At 36.2% G+C, this 14,196-nt stretch overlaps 1 protein-coding gene across 1 annotated transcript in view; it reads left to right on the plus strand.

Moving 5' to 3' along the window:
- Positions 1 to 223: 223 nt before the first annotated feature.
- LOC131679611 (cytochrome b5-related protein-like) overlaps positions 224 to 14,196 on the plus strand; it is a gene marked incomplete at its 3' end in the record, with an annotated part of 57,508 nt that continues 43,535 nt past the window's right edge. The window contains exon 1 of the mRNA XM_058960349.1: positions 224 to 388. The remainder of the gene's footprint in view (positions 389 to 14,196) is intronic.

A 14,196-nucleotide genomic window follows, 5' to 3' on the forward strand; every position in this document is an offset into this window, starting at 1 on the left:
TGTATATATTTCCTACCGCAAAGGGGGCATAGCTTCTAGTGGCCCATAGTGGATCCGACGAGCCTCTTGTATCCTTCTGACTTCTGCGTTCCTATGTATATAAAGGTATAGTTAAACCCGCATTCGAACGACAACGTTCAAAAGTGCAACGCTCGATTTGTATGTGCGAACGCAACCGACGTAAATGTTGATGGACTACGCGCGGTATCAGTGAGTTCGTTAATACCCAAGTCGCAAACAACGCTCTCGCTGCAATCCAGTGCTCATGCAGTACGGAACTGATAATAGTTACATGGGAATTACACATATCAGTTCGAGGCGGGATACGGTCTAGTGCGGATTTAAATTACTTTCGACCGACCAGGGCCGGGCACAGAGTGATCGCAAAGTGAGTTCAGAGTTTTGTTTGTGACCTTTGCTAGGTGTGAGCAATATTTAAATCATCCAAGTTGGCGTTGAATGTGAGTACAGAATTTAGAAACATTCCGAATCCGGTTATAGCGGAGCGCCGGTTACGGTCCAGTGAGGAGTTTCTGTTAATCTACAGCATAGTAGTTTGAATATTTAGTTGAGAATTGATTCGTTGATATGGAAGATTTAGAACGGTCGAGTATTTAACATGTCATGTGCGTTGAGTTCACGTTTCATTTTTTGAAACAGTTAGCTACATTCAAACTTGTCCTTCCTTAGGGTCTCGGCTACTATTTGTTTAATGTTTTCTATTTTTTGGATTATCCACTATGTTTCCTGCCACGAATTTTAAGAAATTCTAATCAGTTATTCACCCGACTTTTGTTGCGGTCTAGATTCAATTTATAATTAATATTAGATTCCTAAATCGAGTCATGTATGGGTGATTCGTAAGTCAGAAGAAAATATCACGAATCTCTTCTAAAACCCATAACATAAGTTTTCTACCATGCATCGGGTTGTGCGCTGAAATTGTTCGAACAGAAATGCATAATTCGGTAATTTTTGTTACCATTGAGCTGGCTTTGGAATGATATACCGGAATTACGAACCGTTTTATTGTAAGGGAGAGCGGGTAGAAACGTAAATTTACAATTTTTTCGAATTGAGCGCGTCAGGTCGTGAGGATAAAATTTCTTTTCGATCACAACTCTTTTTATACTGCATGTAACGAGACGAAACTTTCTTCTCTAAAACACGTGGACTTAAAAATCGGTGTCAAAACCGGTCACTAGAGGCTCTTCTATAGAATAAATAAGGTGTCCGAATTCTAAGCAGACCACATATTACAGAAAGGCTAATAACGCGTATTGATGCAACACTCGGCCATGCAAGTTCCTGTCAGTAGTTAGAGGTGAAAGTGGATGCATCGATTACCGTTTACAACTGAACGGATATTGATGTAGTTCACAATACCCCATCGTCCCCTATATATTTTATTTATTTATTGCTTTCCAAGATATTGATGTATTGTTGTCCGTTATCTTTTCAACTGTAGTGTATTTTTAGACAAGAAGACTAATCCCGTGTTTTTTTTAAAGGGCCGTAAAGTCAATTGTTTATTTTGTTTCGACGTGCAATAAAGTTTGAAGTGCTGCCGTTGTTAGAAAATTTTACACAGGAATCAGAATATAGTAGCTCATACTTTCTCTACGATGTTATAATTTTTCATCTAGACTTTGTGCTGTAACTTTTTGGCTTCATACTACCAACCCCTCTAGAACATTAAGCTTACTTCTTGCCTTAGAACTTGCATTGGGGTACAAACTAGGGTGACCATAAGAAGCGAGTAAAAAACCAGGACTGTCGAAAGGGGACTCCCCCCCCCCCCGTTACCTATCAATCGACTGTCCACAGGTTTTCGGCAGCTACAAAGATCTTGGGTCGGGCAGGCAGAGCTTCAGCAGTAAAAAAGTTCTGTAGGTCTGGGAGGAAGAGCTCTACCAGAAATTTTTTCGTGGGAATTCGATCACCGTGCTTTTTAGGATTTACACAAACACGAGAAGTTTTTGCTACACTACCACCAGCGAAAGTTTCATGCTGTTGTTGGAGAAATCAGAAATCCTGAATTGAGCAAACGAGACTAAGTATTATGAGATCGTCTGTGCAGGAACAGGCGAGCAGTTTTCAGCATTAAATACACGTCATTGAAGCAAAGCAGAAACATCAACGGTCCCAAGTAGCCATGCGCATGCTCGAAGCCATGTAAATCACTTAGTCCGCTTTCACTCGGTTTATCGTTTTCGTCCATGCTGTCCTCTTGATGTTGTATGGGTTTTCACGATTACCTGGTTGGAATCGTTTGTTGGACCAACTGGTCACGATCCTGTATCCGTATTTTTTGTCATTTACTTTATTGTCGGGGGTGCTGGCAGTTGATTGGTAAGTAGCATCACAATAATCGGACACGCAGTGTGTAGATTCTGTTGTTCTAGCATTCGTTGGCGGCTGAGTTGCAATTCCGGTTGTTGGTGATTTAGTTAATGTTGTTGGGTTTGCTCGCTGTTGATGTTGTTTCATTAGAGGCTTTCGCACATGGCGTGGAACGTAGGGATCTGTCCTTCATATGTGCACAGCGTGATTTGAGATTTGCTTACACCTTCTATTTCGTATTGAATGTTCAGGTATGAAGGAATAGGTTACGTAACTCACATTCTCACGATACGAACACCATTGGAAATACCTGGAAAAAAGTTTCTCCAGGTTTCAAACTTTCACCGTTACCGTTGTTTTTTGGTTGTACGCAGGGATGGATCGTGCAGACGCACACCAGTCTTATCATCGTCAATCTAAACGGGTATCTTGATTCTAACATTGTCATGTGCAACGACGTGTTGCATGTTGTTTCCCATAGCCAAACTTTTCGCCATGGCCAAAGTTTTAAATGCTCTCAGTACCGCATTACGAGTATGCGCCTTTATAAATTGTTCCATTTCGCGAACACAAGGGCGGATTGGACAAAACAGCCACTGTACTGTATCGAAGATTGTTCAAATTTTGCTGCTGAGTTTCAATCATTTTTAAATAAACGTTCGATGCCGCATCAATGAAAGTAACGGTGCATTATTTTCCACACTGGCTTGGACAACTCCGCGAGCGTGTTGTGCGGTTTTTCGAAACACTTGGCCATCGTGAAAAAAAGTTTACCGTAAATCACTTTCGAGACGAAAACGTGCCCGTGAGTACAGTTTACCAGATCCTGGCATTCCTGAGCGTGGAGCGGAAGGCCGGTAGCGGCCGCCGGCAAAGATAATGACTAAGAAGAAGAAGAAGGAAGCGTTGAAAAAGCTGTTCGACAACAAGGACGAAACGAGTTTGCGTGATGCCGCCCTTGATTCACCGAGCCCTCAAGATGGAGGAGATCATCTGTCGGAAAAAGACTCGGTCCCCCGATGACATGGACGAGCAGATAGCGATCGTGAAATCGCAGTGCCGGTGGATGACTAACAACTACCGCGAGGCGTCGTTCGTGCTGCTCTCGAACACCCACATTCCAGGAAATGACAGCTACTATTCCAGCGACAAGTCGGCCACACAATAATAAAAACAAATTAAATTCGTTTTTTTTTTGTTTTTCAACTACATGACTGAAAAAACTCATTTTTTTTGAACACCTGTTATTAGGCTTACAGGGGAAAAACCAGGACAAATCAAGCTTTTGCCTAGACTTCCCAGGACATCAGGACAGTCAGTGAAAAACCAGGACGTATAGTCACCCTAGTACAAACGTACCCCACGCGTTTGATCGCAATTTTCGCAGATAAAAAATCAAACAAAAGAACTGTATGATGTATCATTTTCTTCGTCTTTTAACCCTTTCATGCCCAACTTTTTTCTAGTGCATGTAGGATTTCAAAACTATTTTTCCTTGAAAAAGGTGGGGCCAAGAAACCCAAAAAGCCGTTTTTCATAAAGATAGACGTTTCCCCCGCAGTGCTAGAAGCTGCTCAATTTTTACCTTCCAATGCTCAATACAATTCTTCTAGAATATTTGCAATAGTCCAATTGCGTGGAAAACGTAGCCAAAGCTACTTTAAATTGATAAGTTTTATCAGTTTTTAATAATATTGCGCCATAACGAAGATATATGAAAAATTCATTTTACGTCGTCAACCTAAACTGTCCCTGGCAGCACTGCTCCATTGGAATCCAATCAGACTAACTGCAATAACTTCATTTCTAGATCCGATCCTTGTAACTGTTAGTACTCAAATGAAAGGCAATAGTCACATTTATAAGCCTTACTTGTTTTTGTGAGCAAATCTTGCCTCAATCAAAAGTTATAGCTTTTTAAAAACGTTGTTGTCCACAAACAACATGGGCATGAATGGGTTAATTGTGGAAACAGCTGTGTATGTGAAGGTGGTCAAGGCTCCGAAAATGGCAACCACCGGCGAATTTTTTTTTATTAAATTTTGCGTCAAACTTTTTTGTTTCCGTTTGTATATAACCTCTAATATTAAAGAAAATGAATTATGAGCACAGAAAAAAAATCCATATCTGTCATTTATAAAAGTTTGTTGATGCTTCTTGCATGACCTGAAAATGACTGAAAGACCGTAAGGAGATAAAAAGGTAAACAAAATCCATATTTTCAACATTTTGCCTGGAACCACATTTTTCCATCGTAGTCTAATTTAAATCTGATGATATTGCTTGAAAATTTGAGATGAATATGAAAAAATGCTTTTTTTAAATTGTGAAGCAATAAAAAAACAAATAACTTATAACGTGACAGATCAAAAATTCGAAAAAGTTTTGTGAACCACACGAACAGTTTGCATACAATGTCTAACCTACATTTTTTCTTACTATTTTGAGTCTACTTTTTGAAACTGTATTGTGAAAACCTTATAGTTTTATTCATTTTTGAGAAAACAGTTGATCTTATGTAACCAACCCTCCCGCAACTTGACGTTTAGCCTAAGTTGCATGAAACCACCGTGTTTCGGATGATGTCGCCACCATAGAACGCCGTCCACAAATTGCGATACTGTAAATTTCTATGCGAGAAAATAATTCCGTGACGTCTTTTACGAACTTGTTTTCTTTATTTACATTCGGAAGCGGTAATCAAGATGATCATTTCAAAACAGCGTAATAATTTAATATAAATACAAACAAGTTAATTCGTCATTTTGGAGTTTCATAAAAGGATTACAAATTGTGCCGAATGTAAAATGTAAAATGCATGATTTGATTTGAGTGCGCTTCTAGTGTGAACTTTTTCTTCACCCGTCGCCCTTGAAATATCTTTCGCATATGACAATTCTCGAAAGTTTGTCGTTAATCTTAAATACATTTAGTTTTGTGATTATCATTTTTCATTTCGCATTTAACAAAGGCGGGATTGACTTCGATTGTTTATTTCTGACAGCATGCGACATTTACGATGCAAAGGATTCCACAAAAATTCAGAAGTGATGATGCAAATATTACTACCTAATATCTTAAAACTAAATGAAGATGCTCACTAACTAGCATAAGCGCCGCTTGTTTGTATGCTGATGATTCCACAAAATCATGAATCATTTAAAAATAATGCATCGGAATAAAGATGCATTATTTTTATAACAAAACAACACCAAACCCAAAAAGTTTTCAAAAATGAATTATCGGAAGTAAAAAAATCTGAACAAGAAAATTTTCACTGTGAACAAGTTTACGTTTTTTTAGAAATTGCTCTTGAATAAAGATTGATTCGCCATTTTAGATCCACAGACCCAAAAAAGTGGTTTCAACGATTTGTATAGGAGCTGCCAAGTTGTTCCCACTCTGTATGTAACGTAACAGATGTTTTCTGCCATAAAGCAATTGCATCAAGTTTGATACAATTACGTCAAAAATAATGAGCATCTTTGACTCTGATGAAACTTTTTTACGTTTCATCTGTATGGGAGACTAATGTGGTTTTTGTTTGAGGCGAAACTGAGTCAGTTCCTAACCCCAACTGCTGTCAAAATGTATGAACTGACAGTGGTTGGGGTTAGAACCTGACTCAGTTTCAGGTTCAAGCGAAATCGCCATAAGTATTTTGCATTGCTAAACAAGCAATTTTTATTCAAGAGTAATATTTAAAAGGGGCGTATGAGATCTACGCTACTTTCAAAATATATTGGTCGAAAATCGTCATTTTTACAGCAAAACTATAAGATAGCGAGTTCTAATTCTTCTCTGCGAATATTTTTTGGTGAAATTTTTAAAAAGAAAAGACAAAAAAGTTGAAAAATAAAATTACAAAAAACAATGATTTTTTTTGTTAACGCAAGTCTAAAAATAGAAGAAACAGTGATTGCATTGCAAGTTATTAGTTAGAAAGCATTTTTCACAACGACTTTAAGTATGCTTCTAAATTTCCTAATATTTTTCAGTCATAAATATAATTTTGTCATACACCGTTAATAGTTAATATCATTTCGAAGCAAAATGCTCTTAAGAAAATTTTTCCAAAATATTTTGCTTTTTTTAAAGAAAATGTGTAGTGGTGAAAATACGCGGTTTTATTAAGTTACTCACAAATACCAAACACTAAAAAACATACCCCGTTTAAAATTTAATTAAATAAAGGTTTAAAATATAATTGCATTGGGGAGAAAACAATATATGATTTTATAACAAAAACTTGAAACATATTTCAAAAATCTTTAATTTTAAATTTAATTTTTAATTCTAATTCAATTTTTTTTGTGTAAATAATTTAGTTATAGAATGTTTTTCAAAATGTTTTTGCAATTCTAAATGCTCATTGTCCTTCAAAATGCAGATGTTTTAAATTATTTTAGATTTTCTTTCGACATAAAGTGTTACTTCGTGAAATTATGACCTTTTCATAAGTTATGCACATTTATTCATCAAAACCAAAATGTTTTTCAAGATAAACAAGAAATTTCCCGTCAATACTCAGTTCCCAGATCAAGTATCAATCAAGTGACAGATTCTGGTTGTAACGTGACAGATCATTGAGAATACTTCATAAAATCGAAAAAGAAGTTATTCTTCACGAAAACTATATTTCAAACTCTTCTTTGATTTCCAAACTTCAACATAAAACTGTATTCACCTAGGGGCAGATCACTCTAAGAATGTGTAACAAATTTGCATCAAATTGAAAAAAATGCATTTAATTTCCATTTTTGCATCAGCTTTGCACTGCCTCGTAAAAAGGTTTGTTTAACAAACGTTCTACGCTGATCCACTTTGTTCGACGTTTCGTTAAATGTAGGGCTAGTTTTTCTGTAGGGTTTTGACGTCTTACACGCAACGCAAACAACATTGCACGCAACGCAAAAATATTGCACGCAACGCAAAATACATTATGAATTTATATTTTGATGGAAATAAATGCATTTAATTTAGCTGATTTTTAAAAATGCATCACAAGTGATCTGCCCCTAGGTATTCACGCAAATTTGGGGGCCAACGGAACAGACTTTTTCAATTTAGTAGGGCAACCTCCAAACTCACTGCGAAAATTGTGTAACGTGACAGACGTATCAAAATGACAATAAAGCGAAAACCATTCATGATAGAAAATAACTTTCTGTAGAAAAAATGTGCGTCTTACTGACCTTAATAATGTGCAATTGTGATGTAATCTGATTTTAGCGTTTTTACAAACTTATCTTATGAAATATGCGTTAACTTGTAACGTGACAGACAGAAGCCTTGGCCAGGTACGAAATTTAGCAATTAGGCAATTCATGAGATGTTTCTGATCAGCTGATTATTTCTTGTTTACTTGTTCTGACGTTACTCCGAGGAGTGCGACGTCCAACAATATCGTTGATTCGAACCAACATCAAACGAATCGGACTAACGAAAGATGTTTGTCGGACGAGTTTTTTCTGTTCGCAGGAGTAGACCTGTTGACAGAGCCCACCGCTGAATTGTCAAACAAACGTCTAATGGATTGCCTAATCATACATAAATTGGCTTACACAAAAAAGTGAATACACAAAAATTACTATATCTTTGCAATTTTTCAACCGATTTGAAAAAAATCAAATTATTCTAACAGTTGAAAGAATGGGCTAGAAACGGTTCAAATAGAGATAATTAAAAAAATGCATTTTTTGATAGAGTGAAAGTAAAAAATTAGAGTTTTAGAAAATACCACGAAATGGTTTGAAATTTCAATAGGAAAATTATTTCTGACCAGTAATACATTGTTAACACACAACACTACTTTTACAGCAGTCACTTTGGGCAAAATATATTTGCAAAACCTATAAAAAATTGAAAATACACTCGTGATTCAAAGTAAAAGTGTGTCAAAGTAAATTTGACATGAGATTTTGGCGTTCAGATGCTTTTTAGTTGGATAATGGTCCAACTAGCGGAGGTCCAACTGAAAAGCGATCCAGTTAAAGAGTGTCCAACCAGCGAATCGCGATTGTACCACCTTTTCCTACTCTTACTATGAATTCCAGATTGAATTATGGTTGGGGTCCCAGGTCGGTAAAGGGTTAATGCCGAATTATCGTTTTCACACGGCTCTGAAGATGGCGTGGGGTACATTGGTACCCCAGTGTAACGTTCTAGGGTTAATAAATAAGAACGTTGTTCTGTGGATTTGTCAATCAATCGGTGAATATTTATAAACTCTTGTGAAATAGTGGTACAGTTGTGATTCGCAGATTAGATACTTTTTAACAGCACTACTTTCAAGCTAGATCTCCATTAGTTAGACCATTGTCCAACAGGATCTGATTGCCAATATTAAATTTACTTTGACAATCTATCTGACAACAGTTAGAGATGTGAACAGATGCCTTAACACTACTAATATCCATTTTAGAGTTTTTAACATCTGTCAGTAGTATCCAGTAGATTCCCATTCGATAGATGGACAGCGGGTGTGGCCCATCCAGCGAATCGCGACTGTATTCGCGTTGAATTATTCAAATAGCGAGAATGTATGCAGCCAACAACTTATTTATTAGAGTGATAAATTTTAACATTTTAGAATTAAGCATCGGTGTTTTGTGTTGTAGCGAGCTTCCATTTATTTATTTCAACATTCTTTGTTCCGGTTTCCATTGATATTTCAGGCAACATAAATTCGAAGCGTACCATCTCTGGACACGGTGAGAGAGCTTGGACACCGTAAACGTTCGATCGCCCCTTGCTTTTTTGAGAGAGAATTAATATTCTATCACAACCAAATCCAAAAAAATTACGCCACCGGTCCATAATAAAATGATTCCAACAAACGAAACTTTACACTAGCCCAAAGTGACCAGATGGAGCGCTATTATAATGATTATATGTTTCGATAGTGCCCGCAAAGAGCTTTCAGTATCCGTATAGATATTACAACTATCCTTGAACAAAAGTTATTTTTTAAATAGTTTTTTATAAAATATGCGGTTTAGGCAAGTTGGCGGTAAAATTTACAGTGCAAAAATAGAGATCAAATTTTTTTTCCTGGTACACTCCAAAGTAAGAAAATCTTTTTCTTGTGTATCTCGTTAATGCAGGGGATATTTATTTCGGCCAAAAGGAATCTTTAATTTGGAAAAATTGTGCCAGTTTTTCATATGTATTGATAGCGTGTGTCCTTATAAGTACACTCATATCATTCTTAAACCTTAGTTATTCTTTTATGATTTTTAAATTTAAAAAAAACCAAATTAAATTCAACCAGCAAACTGACAGTTGTCCTACTAAATGACGTATCTGCAAATATCTCGTTCGCCTCATTGTTAATCGGAACATCACCCCACACAGCATGATCTGGTACTTTTTCAATCCGCTAGCAGCCTGCCATCCCAAGTTATTGTCCTAAAAGGAAACAAACTAAAAAATATTTTTTTCAATAGTTTCGGGCCAAAAAATTGAAAAAGGACTGAGATATTAACTCACGGTACTAATCTGCATCAGAATATGCCTTAACCCTCACACTCCTAAAGATCCCTATTGCCTGAAAAATTTCGAATGTTTGCTTTTGATCATGGAGTACGCGTGGAAGTCATTTTGACTGGGATAATGAGACTGAAATATAATAGCAAATGTCGCTTAATATACAGTTTTCTTGAAAAGACACTCAACGGGGTTAGTTGGCGGGTTTTCCGGGTCACCTATTTTTGTCTATAAAACCAAAGACAATGCAACAAACACGGGGATGTTGCCAATAGTCTACCATTTTATGCAAGGCGTTCCATTTTGAAAGATCTTCCTAAATCAAAGCGGTAAACTGTGAAAACTGAAAACACCGCCAACTAGCCCCTCTCTAGGTCTCTACTACTGTCCTACTGTGAATAAAATGAAGTTTTGTTGGAATCTACGACTCACTTGCGAGTGAAAAAAATACAAACTGCATAATTCTGCCAGTTCATGAGCTGAATCATAGGTGTCGCATGGCTAAGTTTAGTTTCGCCGCAAATCGCCAATAGCGTTTTCATTTTCACCTTTTGGCATCTTGCTGTTAAGTTCAATTCCTGTTGCGACATCTACAGATTAATAGCATAAACAAGATAAGATGGATGTTTGTGCGTTTTTCATATCTTCGGTAAGTAATTTGATATAATTTTTTTATGTTTTTTCGTAAATACGCATCAGTTATAGTAAATAATGGACTCAGAGGGGAAGAAAAACAATTTGGAAATTAATGATAATAGTTTTTTGTAGATACACTCAAGTTAAACATATGAAATCTTCGAAAATGTGTATATTGAGCTTCTAGGTTAGGGTTAACAACCGCCCGAGTTAAGAATATTTAAAGGACCAATCAAAGCATAACCAGTATAAATTCAATTTTGGCAAGAATTAGCTCTCATTTCGAACATACACAACTTTGTACGAAGTGGTTTTATACCGGTTCAGAAAGAAAAATTTAAAAATATGCTATATTATCCCTGTTTTGCATAATAAATCTATTACCATCTTGAAGAAAATTAGTTTCCTTCCACTTCACTTTAATTTTTTATACAACTAAGGCCAATTTTATTAAAAATGCAAAAATTATGTAAACTTTGAAAGATTTGCTACAGTTTATTCGCAAAACATCCACCCCAAGCATCTAGTGTCCCTTATATATATATTTTCTGCATAAAGATGCCAATAGACTTATCCAGCTGCGTTGGTATTGTGCCGTTTTGACGTTTGAATTGGGAGGAAAAGAAATCATTTGCACTGCGAATTGGGAGGAAAACAAACCGCTTCTGGTCTTAAGGGGAGGGCGGTAGTATAAAAATGCGAGCTCTCAGTGTGCGTATTTTAAACGTCAGATATCTCAAGCGATAGCACCGGTATAGTGTAAAATAGGAAAGAGTGAATGAGTGTAACACCGGATACACCGGTATAATGCAATGTCATAAATGTACCTGAATATAATAAAGGCGGACCTAGCACTCTCAAGTTGTTGTTTTTGTAGTGCTGTGATAGCAGAACTCACTGTGTTGAAGTGATCGTGAAATATTGCAATTGAAAACAGATAAATTGCAGTCTTCTTCTTGTTCACATTCTAGTTGTTTTCCGTCAGCCTATTTCCGCTACGAAGCCAAACACCGATACCAGCGATATGACTCCACTATCTGGACTGAAAAACGGACCCATCAACTTATGGATCAATGTCATTACTTCTCTTCCGCAGTAAGGCGTGATAACAGATTTTTTTCACCTCAGAACAATCTCAACGACCTCGGCTGGGATTGAACACAGACCAATTGGGGTGAGTGGCGGTCACGCTTAGCACTCAACAACCGGTGCCGTCCTAAATTGCAGTCGTGGAATATGTAAGACGTTCAAAACACAGGACATCGTATTATCTATGATCCACTGATTTGCCACCAACGTTGCGTTGATAAGGGTTTATTTTCGGTTTATTATCAAACAAATATTAGGTGATAAGAAGAGTTGTACTTTACACAGACTCGTGTTTTAATGATTAGTGGTGCATTTTTTATCAATCCTGACTTTTGTTAACAGCTGCGGTAATTATGTTGAATCAACAGAATTACGCAGAATTAACAGTTTGTCCACTTTAACTTTAACATTTTAAGGTGTACGCTGAGTTGCGTTTCAGTTCAGAAAAAAAAAAAATTTGGATTATTTTTGTTGCAGGAGGAACGAAAGTAAGCGAAATTTTAATTTTTTCTGAGCTGAAACACCCCTAGAATGATTTATTTGTTTTATTTGTCAGATTTTCTGAGACATCGAGGGGGTCGGAAATATTCCCACAGTCTTAACAGCCCCAAGTTGCCCTAAGCCAAGTAGTTTCGAATTCATGCTTAAAATCAACCGTTAATTTGAAATGAAACCAACAAAATTGAGTCACTATAATAAGCTGTTTTTCTGTGTAGAGATTCATAACCTACTTTTTCGGTTTTGATAGGAACTAGTCGTATACGTGATTAGAGCCTGTATAGTAGGGTGGCCCAAATTTCAGAATTCTGTAAAAATGATCTAGAACTACTCACAATACGATCCTCATTTACTATGCAAAATGTTAATTTGATAGGTTTTACAATATTTTGGCACAAAAAATTTATACAGTTAACTCTCTCTATGTCGATATTGAAGGGACCATCGACATAGGGAGAGATCGACATATAGAACACAATGATTTTCTTTGAGACAACTTTTCCTTCAGGACATCATAATACATACCGGGAAATGAATATAGATGCTCGTATTGGCTCTCAAACGTGAAACTTATCCGATCGACGCGCCAACTAGATTTCATTATTGGTACCAGTCAAATGATGATAAAAATATTTTCTTGCATTGATGATGTAGGACGGTTGTACTATGTTAATTGTTTTAAGATAAACAATACATAGTTCCACAAAAAATTTAATTACAGGTGATAAGAAAAAACTCGTTCTTTCGTTTGGCACCAAAACATTCAGTCGAACTCGATATTTTATTACGAATTATTGAGATCCGGAATAATTTTTTTTATTGTTGAGGTTAGGTCGGTTGATTTAGATACGGGAAATGTTTACTTAGAAATTGGATTTATCAGTGGATAACCTCGACTTTCAATACCTGCACTCTTTAATCCAGTGATTTTCGCCCACTATCGTGTTTTTATTGAGATTTCAATCTCTAAATTTCATTTTAGCATAAACTGAAACCGGAAGAACGAATTCTTAGTGGTGTATCAAGATATTTACCATCAAGATATTTTTCAAACGTAGGAAACATATTTTCTTCATCAATTTTTCTTTTCATTAGATGAAATCACATTTGATTATAATTTTGATTGAGTTTATGAATTTCAAAATTTAACTTTCAATGTGTTTTGACAGTTGAAAGTAAAAACATCATCATTGCACTTCCATGCCATCTTGCGGTCTACATCCAGCTTTAGATCGCGAATTAGGGGGAGTAGGGTAGTTGACGACGAGGTAAAGTGCACTCGCACTGTAAAATATCAAGTTTGCTGTTTGAGAAGGAATCCCTTATTTGCAGTTTATCAATCTGCCGCACATGTATGGGAACATGAGGAGACTTGACCAGGTTTTCAGATAAACCTGCAAAATCTCTAAAAAAGTTTTCAATCCTTCCAAAGTGAGATATAATGTATAAAGGTATTATTCGTGTTCATAATTCTTTGTGGAATTTTTAACTTACTTTTTCAAAAGTTATAAAAGTTTGTCTGAGATCGTTTTTTTTTGTAAAGTCTCCCCACTGTGGGGAGACTTGACCAAGGCCTGGGGAGACTTGACCAAGAGAATTTTGAAAAATCAGAACAAAAAATGACAGATAATACTGTAATCCTTTTTTCCATATTGTCGAGGTCGTTAGGTAGCAGTAAGAAATATAAAAGGGTCGCATTTCATAAATTTCGACTGTGTTTAATGTATTTCCTTTTAAGGATTAACTGTACTGCTTACATTGCATATTAACACGTCACGAAATCAGCCATATTACTACTAACTTTGTTTACTAGTACAAAAAGATATAGACTGATGTTAGATGTGGGATTTTTTTGTGACGTGATTAACTAACAGTAGGTAAATATCAGAATTTTTTTATCTTTCTTCGGCTTATTGCCACTTGGTCATGTCTCCCCATAAAATCTCAAGTCTCCCCAACATTACAACAATTTCGTTCAATCTCGTGGAAATTTTAGTAATAACTATTTCAATGTTCCGATTTATGTAAAATCATTCACTAGTTCATAAAGTATAAAATAATGTATGAGTACTTCAGAAATAATTATTAGGCGAGAAGATATGTCCATACAAAGTTTGATACAAAATTACATCATTTAACGCA

Source organism: Topomyia yanbarensis, chromosome 2 (genome assembly GCF_030247195.1).
Source record: "Topomyia yanbarensis strain Yona2022 chromosome 2, ASM3024719v1, whole genome shotgun sequence".
NCBI lineage: Eukaryota > Metazoa > Arthropoda > Insecta > Diptera > Culicidae > Topomyia > Topomyia yanbarensis.